The following is a 14,680-nucleotide window of genomic DNA, read 5'->3' as shown; positions in this document are numbered from 1 at the left end:
TTTTTCTTTCTCCCTGCCTCAAAAAAAAAAAAAAAACCTGTCACACATACACATACATGTCTCCAAACCAATACAATTGAATTTTCTACAAGGATTTGCAACTGACATGCTCTATTCTCTCAAGAAACTAAGAATGCTATGAACAGAAATGAACCCTTTCTGAAGCCGTTTTATTAGAAGTCAACAAATAAGAACAACGTGTCCCCAAGGAAACAAAGTAGAATTTGGACCAAGCTAAAATGGCTCTGCCCCTAATCCCCGGGTCCCCAGGGCTGCAGGACTGCCCTGACAGGAAGCGCCTGCCACCAGAAGTTTCTGCTAGTTTTCAACAGTATTTCTGCATCATCAACTCAGCCGTATAGAAACGAGTAAGATACTCAGCTTAAAAAAAAAAAAAAAAAATGAAGGAGATAAAGAAGAAGAAGAAGGTAAAGTAAACGAAGAGCATGCTGACCTGATCATTTCTACCTTCCTGGTGGGCAGACAGAGACCAGAAGAAAAGCAGGCGCCCCTCCCCCGCCAGCACCGGGCTTCCCGTCTGAGTGGAAACTATCTCATTACCACATTTTCAACAAGTAGACTGGTTTCCTCGTTTAATCAAAGTTAGTCTGTGGTTGTTTGGCAGTCTGCGCATGCCATGTTTTTACAGCTATAGAAAATGTGTATTTATTTATTTTGTGATCCGCTGTAACCATATGACAAACACAAGCCAGCCTTAGCCAGTGATTTATAAGAGCTCGGAAAAGCGCTGCCTTTAAGCATTTTAATAGAGGCTCTCTCATCCTTTGTAAGTGGAAGTGTAAATTGGTACAGTCCTTTTGTAAACAACTCAGTGAGACAAGTCAAGGGCCTTACAAATGTTCATACATTTGGGTGCAGCAGGAATGCTCCTGGAATCGGTCCTAAGGAAATAGACCTAGTAAAGGAAAAGGTATTGTGAACAAAGATATTCAGGGCAACGGGATTTACTATAAAGGGGAAGAAAAACACACACATACTCTCTCCATGTATATGGGGAAATCCACAAATAAAGAAATGGTTAATCTTCCAAGAGATCTCCTGCTCTTGCACACATGGCCCGTTTCGAAATTTTAAAGTTTTGAAAATATGCCTTTGGGAAATAGTTATGATAGCAAATGGAAAAATCAAGATACAAAATCACATGTTTAATAAACTAGAAATCCTTTTATTAGTAAGCAAAAAGGGAAAATAGAGGTATATGTAAAATTTTTAAATTGCTTTTCTTATCAAGGGACATTTTAGTATGGACTGGGTATTACGTGATACCAGGAACTTACTGTTAATTCCCTAGCTGTGATAAAGGCACTGTGGGGCATTTGACAAAAATGGATATATTTTTAGAGATAGATCCTGAAACATATAGGAGGAGAATGACATGTTAGAATTCATAATACTTAAGCAAATTTTAAAAACGGGAGAATTGAAGCAATGTTAACTAGAAATTGCAAAACTGGGTGTTGGGTATGGGGGGGTCATTTTACTATTCTCTCTACCGTTGTGTACATTGCAAAGTGTTTATTAAAAATTTTTTAATTAAAAAAATTTAAATGGTTGTTTTTTGATAATGGGATATGTATGACCTTTTTTCTACCTCCCGTTTTTCTTGGATTATTTTCTATAATATGCTTGAATTACCCTTGAAATAAAACAAATGAACATTTATTTTACCAACAAGACATTAAAAATAAGAAGAGTTGACAGTCCACAGAGATGTTTTTATTGCTGTGTAATAGTAGTGAATCCCCAGAACGCTGTGATAAGCCTGTGAACCTTAACGTGAGCTCATAAATGGTCCAAATCCTCTCCCTGGGATAGCACCCTGCCATCTGAGACTATGCTGTAAATACGATCGGCTGATAAAAAGCCCAAGCTGCCACAGACCATTTTCAAGATTAGGAACCATTTAAACACACACACACACACACACACCAACCACCTCTTGCCTCTTAAATGTTAAGTGGCAAGATACTCTGCTTCTACTTCCAAAGTTTCATGCAATAATCATGTAAGCAGCAAGCAGCACAGAGTTCCACATACCTCCAAGCTGACTCAGAAGGAAGGGTTCCACATGCCTTAATTAGCAGCATCAGAAAAGCAGCTCTTCCTGCAGTGGAGTTTCCCATTTCATCCAGCTACTCATTGGCTCCACACCCCCCCACAGGTTCTCACAGAGGAATTCCATAAAGTCTGGAAACAGAGACAATGTTATTTATTTAATATGTACTTTAACAATTTCCTTTGTTCTGTTTCGTTCTATTTTATTCTATCATACTCTATTCTATTGTATTCTAGTTTTTGCAGATCGAAGATGTCCATGGTAACATTATGCATATTCTTCTTTGCCTCCAGACTTCACGGACACCCTGTGTATGCAGAGATCACAGTTGGAAGCAGAATAAATGAACACTTCACCAACTTGAAAATACAATTCGCTTGGTTATTAATAGTCAAAAGATTCAAAGTACTGGGCCAGAAGTTTCTTTTTTAGTACCAATGACTTAAATTAAGTTTCTGATTTGTATTAAAGTTCTCTGGCAGAACTCATACAGGATGCAAGAGCATGAGGAAGATTTCCAAACAAGATTACACGGTTTTCCAATGTGATATATTTGATCATCTTTGAAAAGGCAGGGGCAACACTATGGCAATCTTAATTGAAATGTCAAATTCCTGGGGAACATTCGCCTTGTAAACATTGGTTTTAACTGTTGTAACTATTATTTACTTTGAACTTCAGAGGTTTTGAAGAAATGTAAAATAATCCTAAGCAGGTGAATGACAGATTTGACAGATACTTAAAAAAATACTATTTGGAAAACATGGTTTTTGTCCCTTTGAGGGATCCTAAAAATCTGTTCGATGCGGCATCATTCCATTTTTTTCCTTTCAGTCTTCTCTTCCTTAAACTATGTCTTTTCAAAGAATGCTTCTCCTCTTTGACCACCAGGTTGAGAGATTTATATTTGCTTTTTAATTAAGGACCTTAACTGTAAGTAAGGGAATAGATAAGAAAAGCCCATAGTCTTACACCCCAAGAGAAAGCATATGTTTGCCTCAATGGCAAACCTGCCTTCTCAGGGGTCTAAGAGGGAGCAAAGAAGTCCCACTTAGGAATTCTATTTCTTCTGAAGACATCTTTTGGCATTTGGGAACACCTGATGTTGTTTAGTGGGGTAGACCAACCATTGATGGGTTCTTTTAAGAATAAAATCCTTTCCTTCTGGCCCCAGAGAGTAATGACTTTTTTTAACACTTACATGATAATTATGATGAAAAATATATTTTAAAATTAGTGTCCTTTAACAAATATGTCAAGTCGAATCCAGAGCCAAGGGCGCTGGCTTAAATTAAATTGACTTATAGCCTTTTGGTGTTCTTGGGTCATGTAAAAAGCTCGGTTTGACCTCATCCCTGACTCAGTTTCTCTACTCCCTCCTTATATCACAAGACACTATGAGGGACATAAAAACTGCTCCATGACGATTATATTGTCTTTGGAGACCTGAAGATGTCATATATATTTTTTCTTGAAAATAAAGTTTATAGGGGCGACTGGGTAGCCAGTCAGTTGAGTATCCTACTCTTGATTTTGGGTCTGGGTCATAATATCGGGTCGTGGGATCATGACCTCTCCCTCCCCCTGTTTGCTTGCTCACTCTCTCTCTCTCTCTTTACAATAAATTAATAAAATCTTTTTAAGAAATTAAAAAGAAAAGAAAGTTTATAGGGGCACCTGGCTGACTCGATCAAAGGAGAAATTGACTCTTGATCTTGGAGTTGTGAGTTCGAACCCCATATTGGGTGGAGATTACTTAAAAATAAAATCTTAAAAAAAAAAAGTTTATAAAAACAGAACATTGTAAAACATGATCACGAATCCAAGAAGCTGAGTCTTCTTTCACTTCCAAAGAAATCAAGATTGAAATAAAATTGTTTTTGTAAATATTTGGAGGATAGTATTCGTATCTAAGTCAGAATTTTGCTTGTGAAAAAAAAAAAGATATCTGAACTCACTCGAAAACATATTGTCTCCTTCCATTTCTGTACATTAGAAAACCATTTCCAGGGGCGCCTGGGTGGCTCAGTCGGTTAAGCCGCTGCCTTCGGCTCAGGTCATGATCCCGGAGTCCCGGGATCGAGTCCCGCGTCGGGCTCCCTGCTCAGGGGAGAGCCTGCTTCTCCCTCTCTCTCTGCCTGCCGCTCTGCCTACTTGTGCTCTCTCTCTGTCTGTCAAATAAATAAAATCTTTAAAAGAAAGAAAACCATTTCCACCCTCCTCTTTACTTTTCCAAGTTATTAAAGATTTTATGTCTTTCTTACTTTCCAAGTATGCAGCAAAACACTGTAAATATATCAGAGAAACGCTGGAATTTTAACTGGTAATAATTCAAAGCTTCTACTTTGAATACAGACACCCACCACTCACAGGATATCCCACTGTATTCTGTTTACAGAGAACCCAGGTGAATGTGCCACCGGGAGTTGGTCGATGGACTGAAATAATCTTAGGAAACTGTGCGATGGTTTGGGTACAGTCACTGCTTACCTTGTCATCTAGCTGGTGCCACCATCTGTTAGATCGTGACCTTCAAGGCCTCCTGGACTTGTTGATATTTCTTGGCCTATCAGTAGATCATTAGTTGGGGTATTTCCTTAGTCACAGAGACTGGCCGTTTGTTGGGACGTTCTCAGTAGGAACTACAGTTGAAGATAACAGAAGGGTTATTTAAACATGAATGTGAAAAACAAAACAACAACACCTCTTTCTTCTTGGGGGCTGAAGGTTGTTTTGTTATTTTCTGATTCTTAAACTTTTAGTTCTTTTTAACCAATTTTTTTTTTTTTAAAGATTTTATTTATTTATTTGAGAGAGAGAATGAGAGAGAGAGAGAGAGCATGAGAGGGGGGAGGATCAGAGGGAGAAGCAGACCCCCTGCCGAGCAAGGAGCCCGATATGGGACTCGATCCCGGGACTCCAGGATCGTGACCTGAGCCGAAGGCAGTCGCTTAACCAACTGAGCCACCCAGGCGCCCAAACTTTTAGTTCTTTTTAAGAGCAGAGATCTGATTCTTTTTTTAATCTCTCCTATGACATATGAACGTTTAAGTCTTTTGAAAATATTTACATTTTCCAACCAACTAGCAACACTTAGTATCTTCTATAGTTCCAAAGATTAGGAAAATAAGAGAAAGCTAGAGAGTTGGCAAGCAAGTGTGTAATAATCTGGCAAGGAAATTCTTGAGCAAGAATATAAGGGTTTGAGTTTATTGGAACATTTGAAAGCAATTAAAATGTTTTTTTTTTCCCCCTCAGACTTATTTTTGTCCTTTTTACTTTAAGCACACAGAAGCATACAACTGAAAAATAATATTACAAGTATAAATGAATCATTAAGTTGATCCAGCCAGGAAGCTACTGCCAGGGGTCTTTATAGAATAATAGGTAGAATGTCTATCATCTATGCTCAGGCTTATTGGAGGGGTCAGGAGCAGCCCTTTAAGAAAAAACTGATCAGGGAGCACCTGGGTGGCTCAGAAGGTTAAGCATCTGCCTTTGGTTCAGGTCATGATCTCCAGGTCCTGGGATTGAGTCCCACATTGGGCTCCTGGCTGCCTTAGCGGGGAGTCTGCTTCTCCCTCTCCCTCTGCCTCTCCCCCTGCTTGTGCGCGCTCTCTCTCTCAAATGAATAAAATAAAAATCTTAAAAAAAGAAAAGAAAAACTGATCAGTTCCTCAATATTCAAATTTATATTTATTGACCTGATACAGAATGTCCTGCATGGTGTTAAAAATACCATCTTCCAAACTGTGGGGATAGATATGAAAATGAGATCTATGATTAAACTATATATAAATGTGTGTTGAACACATGTAATTAGAATATAGTAGAAGCCACAGTAGATGAATCAGAATTATTCAGGATAACTCCACAATGAGCTAAAAGAATATCATTAGGTCTAGTTACCTGCCTTATTTTATAATACAAGTGCACTCAAACTTTACAATATCGCTTAGGAAAGATTACAGGGTACACTCTAGTATGTTGTGGACAAGTCTTTAAAAATACTTCTTTATTTTTATGATTACAAGTCTTACTCTTCACTGTAGAAATTTTTTTTTTTTTTTTTTTTTTTAGAGAGAGAAAATCTTGAGCGTTTCTGCGCTGAGCGTGGAACCTAACTCGGGGCTTGATCTCATGACCCTAAGATCATGACCTGAGCCCAAATCAAGAGTTAGAAGCCCAACCAACTGAGCCACCTATGTTCTTTGTAGAAAATTCTAAAAACTGCAGAAAACACCCCTAAAGTTAACACATAACACTCAACAGTCATGGTTCCTATGTTGATGTGTTTCCCTGCAGTTTTTTAAAAATGGCCCGGTACTTGGTAGTATCCTGCTTTTCTTCATTTGATCATTCATAGTAATGATTTTTCTCAGGTATTAAAAATAATGTCAGATTCTTAAATCATGTCTTGTTTTCTTTCTCTTTTAACATCTACAAAATAAGAATGCTGTACCCCCATCCTGCTCACCTACTCACAAACCCCCCGCCCCAAACACACACACACAACTCCTGGTCAGGCAGGATGGTGCAGAATATCTCTGAAAAGTGAAACAGAGAAAAAAAAAAAAGTTTCACTGACAGTTGAATTCAAACCCTAACAGGTAAAGACTTTCATACCAGGAAACTCTCTTACTCCCTCTGTATCTTAAGATATTTCAGAGCCTATTAACCAGGAATAAAGACCATAGAAAGGATATTCACACTGTAAAGGAAAACCAAATTGAGAGGGCACTTATCTCCTTTAAAAAAATCTTAGCTCTGAGTCGAGTCATGGTGACTTTGAGGGAGGGCCCTGGGAGGTTGGATAACTACAGTGGGAGGGAGACTGGTGTTTCTCTGTGTATCCTTTCTGCTTCCTGAATTTGATATCAGAAGAGGGTACTCCCTTCTTTAAAAAACACACATGTAGATGTTATAAGTCCAGGAGCACATATGTCTGAATTGCAGTCTTCAGGGACCAAGCTCGTTACATAAGACACATTCCCCCTCTGCCTCCCAGGACCTGAGGTTCCTGACCTCCTCCGCCTCCTCTCGTTTTCCACTCCAGAATCCAACTTCACTCAAAATAGGACACCTTCTCCATTTTGCCCCTGCGTAAGTAAATTGTCAGAGAGGGCTTGACAGCGCCCCTCCAAGGTGATTATCGAACCATATGAAATGGAGACATCTAAAGCTATTTCTGAGATGAATCTTCACAGCATTTGTACCTGGTCTATTTGCAGCCTGACATGCCCGCCCCCGAAGACGGTGGATGGGCCACTGGAAGTGGACCCGATGTCCCTATTTGCTGCAACCCAGAGTGAGAGGCGATGCGCGGGTGAGCACCTGCACGAGGTCTTCTTCAGGGCACCTGCCTCCTGATGTACTTCCTCCACTCCTCCCCCCCTCCACCTCATGGGATTAATGTAGACATTTTCTGAGGTATTTATTTAAACCCATTCTCCTCCTGAGTCAGTATGGACTTTGCTCATCCTATTTCCTTGAAATATTTCCACCTTACAAGGGTGAGCAATGGTTTCCTCCAGAGCACACCATGGATGCTGATACTATGTGTTTACAGAGATGTAAAAAAAAAAAAAAAAAAATGTACAATTGGAGCTTCCCTTCCAAAATGACGACAGGTGCTTCTGGCTTGTAGTAAACGTTGCAAGATTTGTAATTTGATATATAGCTAGAGAATCCACTGTGGGGCGTCTCTCTTTTTTTGTCTTTCTCTCTTCTAATCGGACGGTCCGTCTGGCTTGGAGAACTAGCCAGGGACCCAGGTAGCGACGAGCCCAACAACCTAAGCAGGACAGACTCCAGAAACCCGAGTCGTAACAAAATCAGTCCTGACCTAACACAGCCGACATGAGCGACAAAAAGTCTGATTGTGCAATTTTCTCAGTAAGATGACCTGAGGCTAGTCCCGTGTTTGCTTTCTATATTCTAGAAAACGTTTTTGGTTTGGGATTCTTCCACACTAAGCACTTTTTTGCTCCTTAACATGGCTTGGAGTGTTGTGCCTTATTATGAAGTTGTATTTTGAGAGCCTTGTGGTGAAAGTCGGGATTTTTCTCTTCCTCCTCTTTTTCCCCCCTCCTGCCTTAAAAACAAGATAAGCCTGTATGCAAATAGAGTCCACAGTGACCACAGTCCTATTCTCAGCTTTATTTATCATATCACAGAGCCTTCCTTCACCCATTATGCTCTATTTGCATACCTTTAACATTAGAAACATTTATTCCAGTAATGAGTCATTTGAGACATCTTCTGGGTTTATAGCTTGGATTCAACAGCATGAATGCCGGAAGAATGGATATCTTCTGTTTTAAAACCTCAGGATTGTTTACGTGTGGAGAGAGACAGAAAGGAAGAGAGGTTTGGTTTGGTTTTGTTTTTGTTTTGCTCCTTCGTTTGCTTAATTCAAAGATTGAAATGTGCTCGAATGAATTAAAGATAATTTTAGAAATATATTTAGTTACATTCTTCTAACAGTCAGAACTACTCTGTAGGAATGAGAATCTCATTCTATGAAGAGAGAAATGGCAGACTGCTCCTCCCGAGCTGACTCTAACTAGTCTCTCCAAGACGAGGAATAGCTTTATACTTTAAATATTCCCTCCCCACCCCAGCTCTCCTGAGACATAATTGACACACAACATTGTGTAAGTGGAAGGTGTACAACCTGTTGATTTGATACATTATATTTTGAAATACTTCTCAAATGGAAAAAAAAAAAAAAGGAAAGACAGAGAGAGACAACCCCAATGCTTTTCTCAGAAAGAACAGGAAGCCTGAAGGAGGAAGTATGTGACAGTTTATTTTTCAACGAGCCCACATTATCAAGTGAATGAAATCCCTCTGGAAGCTATAAAAATGAAAATTGGAACGTAGCTCTGTTCAGGTAGTACAAAAAGCTTCTCACTATTTAGAACCTTTTTTTTTTTTCCCCAAAGCTAAGTTATTAATGAAAGCCAATTATTGCACTTTTCCAAAAGGAAACACTGAGTCATTCATGAAATGATCTAAGATTTCGAAACTTGCTTACACCATTTTTTTTTTTTCTCCTCCTTTCCTACCTGTGCCAAAAGCAGGCTCAGAAAAGCCAGCCAGTAACCGTGGCCTGAATCCAGGGAGCCGGCCAAATGAGCTGAAGAAGGGAGTAATTTAACAAAGACTCCTGATGCCCCAAAGGGTGACTACCTCACCAGAAGGGCAGGCTTCTGAGAAAGTGCCTGCCCAAGTCCAGAGCAGCGGAGGGGCCTCTGTCCCTGGGGGTGGGGGGGGGGGGCTGTGATTAACCAGTTCTGGCCCAGCAATTTGCCCATACCCCTGGCCCGCCTCCAAGTTTCATGTGCAACAACAAGTGGGCGTGGGCCCACAGATAGGCAGGCCCATGTTCCAAGGAGGCATTACATATTTATGGCCCGAGACCTACAGAATGGGGCCAGAGCTGGGATCCAGAGGAGAATGCGTTCGGCGAGGAAATACCACCGTCTTGATCCGTTTATCAAGCGTGTTTATGTTGAGGCCATTAAATTGTGTCCAGAGACAGTCAACACACATGGGGGCGGGGCGGGGGGTGGGTGCAGGAATAAACTGTGAGTGAGGTGGTTCTAACCCCAGGACAGCGTCATCCCCTCTCTTTCTGGTTGTAGAAGAGGGTTTCCGGGTCCTCGTTTTTAAAAACATGACTTTTAGATAAGAGCCCTTTAACTAAGAGTTAAACCACCAAACTTTCTGAACAGGCACTGTGGAAACAGCCTATTTCATCTTTACAAACAACTATAAGGCCTTGTAGATAAATAATGTAGACAAGGAAACATGTTTTGGTCCAAACAATACAGGAAAAGCTTGGAATTGTGTCTCTTTAACACAACACATTGTGTTTGCCCTGTACTGTTAAAAAGGATTTTACGATACATTATCTTCAGATGGCTCTGCAAGGAGGAGAGGGAAGCACACTTGCCCATTGTACAGATTAGGAAACCGTGGCTCAGAGAGACCGTGACCTTTTTAAGGTCACAGACTTATGGCAGAGCCCAAACTTCAGTCTAGGACTCCTGGGGGAGTACTGGTCCTTCCCCTACACAGCCTGTCCCTTATACCCAGGGTCTGAATGTTCTCCTCTGTATCCAGACTCTATGCTCTCCTAGACCTGTTGCTTTTACATTCAGCCTATTCTTTTCAATTCTTAGGATTCCCAAGGGATATTCAATTCTTGTTTCTACTCCCTACCTTGAAGATTCTGGTCCTTTTTCCCAATGGGGGATGCACCTATTTGAAAAGGAAGTGGTCTAGATTCTGGTATCAGTGTCGAATGACTTCCTCTTTTTCTCCTTGTGTTTATTGTGGTATCAATTTTATCCCAACATCTAAAAAAAAAATCCCAGATTCCGCACCACACACGAGGGACTTTTCAAAAAACTCTTTCTCATCCACTAAGATGTTACTAATAGTCACCAGTGATTTTAAAATTTCCTCTGTGTGTGTTTCTTTTTCACGTTTTGTGTTTTTTTTAATTCCCCCACAGTGATTTTCTTTCTCTGGTCATTTCGGAGGAAAAAAATATTTTTAAAAACTATCACCACTTTTAACATAACTCACATGGTGTAATTCATACAATGGGTGGTTATTACTAACACCCGGAGAAAAAACATTGCAGAGTTTCATGGCAAAACATCAGACACTTGATAGGCCTCACTTATTTCAAATATGCCCGGTAAGCATGGGTTAAAAACTGATGATTCCTGGGCAATCTTTTCAAGTGATTTTTGTAAAACACCTTGGAGACCTTGAACATTCTATTACAGTTTTACAATCACGGAGAGAAGGACGGGAAGGTGGTGTTCACCAGGAATATTGCTTTATTACTCAGCTAAAAGTCCCTTGGGCTCTCAAAGCCCCTCCTCCCGGGCGCTGTGGGCTGGGAGGTAGGGAGGCTGGGAGGCTGGGAGGCTGGGAGAAGTCAGCATTTTCTCTCCCTTCCTGCTAACGATTCCATTTTCGAAACACGTGAAAGAAAACTCTGTTCTTTCAGTAAATGACTTCCCCCACAGTGGGCAGAGACCACCTCCCTCTTACTTGTGAGCAGTAGCCTTTGGGTGAGAGGGAGTTGTCCCCAACTCACTTTGCAATGATGGCAAGCCTTCTTTACATGCTGTTCACCGTGTCTCGGGCGCTGTTGTGTGCTTTTTCTATGGATTAGTTCAGTGAATCCTTCCTCCAGCTGTACAGGGCAGATGCTGTTTTACAGAGGAAGAAACCGAGGCACAGAAATGTTGACCAACCTACCCAAGATCACACAGCTAAGCGACGCGCTCCAATCCATTACTCTTTGCTGCCTCCAGGGATTACTGCAGCCTGCAAACCTTCAATGAAGTGAGTTAGCTCGCTGACCTCTGTCCCAGAGGCCAAATTTTTTTCTACTATCACCAGAGTGTGGGTGAAAATCGGGGTGTCTCACTTCAGAGACTTGTATTGAATGGTGAGCCAGAACCCACTGAAGACGAGAAGGCATGTGACCTTGATCTAGGACAAAGCTTTATGTCTACCCACTAATATTTCCTTTAAATCTCTGAGCCAAGTCGGTTGTTGCAACACAACCACCTAGTGCTTCCCCAGTTAGGTAAACATGGCTTATGTCTAAGAGTAAGTCCTTGATGGTTTAGCTCTGGACAGGCAGATTGATTTCAATCCATTTTAAATACTTGTAAAACTTAAATCAGAAAATGTTAAAACTTGGCGGATTTTGTTCACTAGCTGAAGGACTCATAGTTACTATCTTAAAAAACAGCAATCAATAAGCAAACTAGAAACCAAAAAAAGGGGGGGGGGGACTGCACAACCAGGCTAACAAACAACAAATAAGATCTAGCCATAATGCTTAAGAGAATATATATTTTGCTTAATTATATTTTCTAGTTACTCAGATGTCCACAAATAAAAGTTCTGTTTCATCTTTTATATATTATAATTATGTATTTTAAAATATATTTATATGTATACATGAATCTCTTGCACATTTTGAAATATACAAGAAATACTATTTATTTATTTGTTTGTTTGTTTTATTTTTAAGATTTTATTTTTAGGTAATCTCTCCACCCAACGTGGGCCTTGAACCCACAATCCCGAGATCAAGAGTAATATGCTCCACCGACTGAGCCAGCCAGGCGCCCCAGAAATACTCTTTAATCTTTAAATGTGTAATGTGGTAAATATGTCATCTTTTATAAAGCAGGTTTGGATGTCAATAAACTAAACCACAAGTAGAAAAAAATGTATCATTTTTCTTGGATAATTCACAATTTTTCGGGGTCCTCATTCTGTAATGAATAACCATCCACGATGAAATAAAAAGAACATTAAGTCAAATTGTACATACATGGACATCATGACTGTCCCTGGAAACTTCTTTTCTTGGGCCAAATTCCTAATATCAGTCCTGTTCTCATGATCTATCTCTTCCTCCTTCTAAAGAGAAAGTGAGAAAAGAAAAGGACTCAATTTTAAAGACACACACACATTTTTATTTATTTGAGAGAGAGAGCTAGAGAGCATGAGCAGAGGGAGGGGCAGAGGGAGATGGAGAAGCAGACTCCCCGCTGAGCAGGCAGCCCGTTGGGGGCTCGATGCCAGGACCCTGGGATCATGACCTGAACTGAAGGCAGACGCTGAACCCACTGAGCCACCCAGGCACCCCCCCCCCGCAATTTTTAAATGCAGCAGACACTCTATGCATATTGCAGTGCAGTTTTAATAAGAGAAAGAAAAGCTATCTCTGGAACCCAAGTGAAGTACGCAGAACTTATATGGGTCATTAGAACTTGTCTTTATTATCAAGTTGCTAAACACTAAGGGACACATGCAGATGCTATGACAAGTATAATTTAATTAAGCTTTCCATTCTGTGTTTGATGAAAAGACCTGAAGGCTCTCATCTTAAATTCAGTGTAAATCCCACAAGAAAAAGTGGAAATGATTTCACTGAATGAAAGAGTTCAGTGAACTTTTTAATTCGTATTGAGCGAAATGGATTTATGCCCATAAGCCAAACACCATGGATGCACAATGCCGTGCCAGTCCCTTCACAGAGAAGTAGGATGCTTTTGCTTCACCCAGACCTTAACTAAAGAAAAATACAGTAAGCAAATGCCGCCAAACAAATCATCTATGTCAAATCCATGGATTTCTTACATCTTTGACATTACAGATCTGGAATTCAAATAAATCTAAAAATATGTATGAGCCTATTAATTCTGTAATCCGAGTAAAATCATGATAGTGTGCACTGTATGAAAATCTTACACCCACAGGCAGCCATTCAACAACATATTTCTGTTGTAGACCTACCTACCGGGCAATATTTTAGGGGGCAGGGCTACACTGACTCCTTTAAGACTCACAGGTCCTTGAAAATATAGTTACTTTCCTACAGCCATGACAAGCCTGGCACCTTCCTTTTTTTTCCCTCAGTCATTGAAAATTTATTTATTTATTTTAAATATTTTATTTATTTATTTGACAGAGAGAGACACAGCGAGAGAGGGAACACAAGCAGGGGGAGTGGGAGAGGGAGAAGCAGGACTCCCGTGGAGCAGGGAGCCCGATGCGGGGCTCGATCCCAGGACCCTGGGATCTTGACCTGAGCCGAAGGCAGACACTTAATGACTGAGCCACCCAGGCGCCCCAGTCATTGAAAATTTATTGAGCACCTACTATGTGTCAGTTTTTGTGTTGGTGCAGAAATGCAGAACTGCACACACAAAAAGAGTCCCAGCCAGAGGCCAAGTCTTAGCCAGGTAAACAGACATTAAACAGCTAATTCTAATGGAACTGGACCATTTGTAATCATTAGAATTACTAACAGCTTGATTAAAAATGCAGATTGGCCAGGTCTTCCCTGGGAGACTAGAGGTCACTGACGCTCTGAGTGTGACCCCAAGGGAGTTAGAGTCAGGTGCTTGCAGCCTCACCATGCAGGAAGTTTTTAACCACGGTTGGAGTAAGTGCTCAGTAGAAAAATGACACAGTGCTGTGAGGGCCAGCTTCTCCTTGAGGAATAAGGGTTGGTACTTGGGCCCCAAGATACTTTTCAGGGCCCTCAAAAATGTTTTTTATCTTAATTTCTCCCAAAGCTAGAAGAAAAATTAATGTAGCAATAATGAATCTAGAATAATAGTCCAGCTGGGATTATATCCATCTTTATGCCAATGCAATGGCCAAACATAATTTTTAATATCCTTTTTCGGAGAAAGGGACTCACAAAGGCTAAAATACTTAGGGTCCCAGCTCTCTCTCCTTCTGAAACCTTCCTGATCCATACCATCTGTCTGTCCTCTCTTCACAGTTTATAAGCTGTGTGACCTTGGACAAGTTACTTAACCTCTCTGTGCTTCTGTTTACACACCTGTAAATAACTTTCAATCTCGCTGTGAGGACTAAGTTAGTTAATATGTGTAAAGTACTTAGAACACTGTCTGGCACATAATAGGTACTCAATACATACTAGCTAGTTTTATTATTTAATCACATCTTAATTATCTTATATTTTAGGTATCTTTCAGTGCAATTGAAAAATCCTTTATGTGTTGATTCTACAACTTTTAT

The 14,680-nt window shown here is 40.3% G+C and overlaps 1 protein-coding gene and 1 long non-coding RNA gene across 4 annotated transcripts in view; one reads left to right on the top strand and one right to left on the bottom strand.

Annotated features, from left to right (window-relative positions):
- The window catches only part of ZNF217 (zinc finger protein 217), a 37,896-nt gene extending 37,339 nt beyond the window's left edge, over window positions 1-557 (bottom strand). For all 3 annotated transcript variants that reach the window (XM_081832565.1, XM_081832566.1, XM_081832567.1), the window contains exon 1: window positions 455-557. The gene's annotated coding sequence lies outside the window, so the exon portion shown is untranslated. The remainder of the gene's footprint in view (window positions 1-454) is intronic.
- A 6,382-nt stretch (window positions 558-6,939) lies between these two features.
- LOC145723777 (uncharacterized) lies at window positions 6,940-12,381 on the top strand. The gene is made up of 4 exons (XR_014149041.1): window positions 6,940-7,180; window positions 7,309-7,507; window positions 9,160-11,449; window positions 12,150-12,381. It is a non-coding gene; the product is annotated as an uncharacterized LOC145723777 (long non-coding RNA).
- Window positions 12,382-14,680: the final 2,299 nt, after the last annotated feature.

Source organism: Leptonychotes weddellii, chromosome 10 (assembly GCF_054177405.1).
Source record: "Leptonychotes weddellii isolate Sample4059 chromosome 10, ASM5417740v2, whole genome shotgun sequence".
NCBI lineage: Eukaryota > Metazoa > Chordata > Mammalia > Carnivora > Phocidae > Leptonychotes > Leptonychotes weddellii.
The sequence above is the reverse complement of the archived record's forward strand: the minus strand, read 5'-3'. Positions and strand labels throughout refer to the sequence as shown.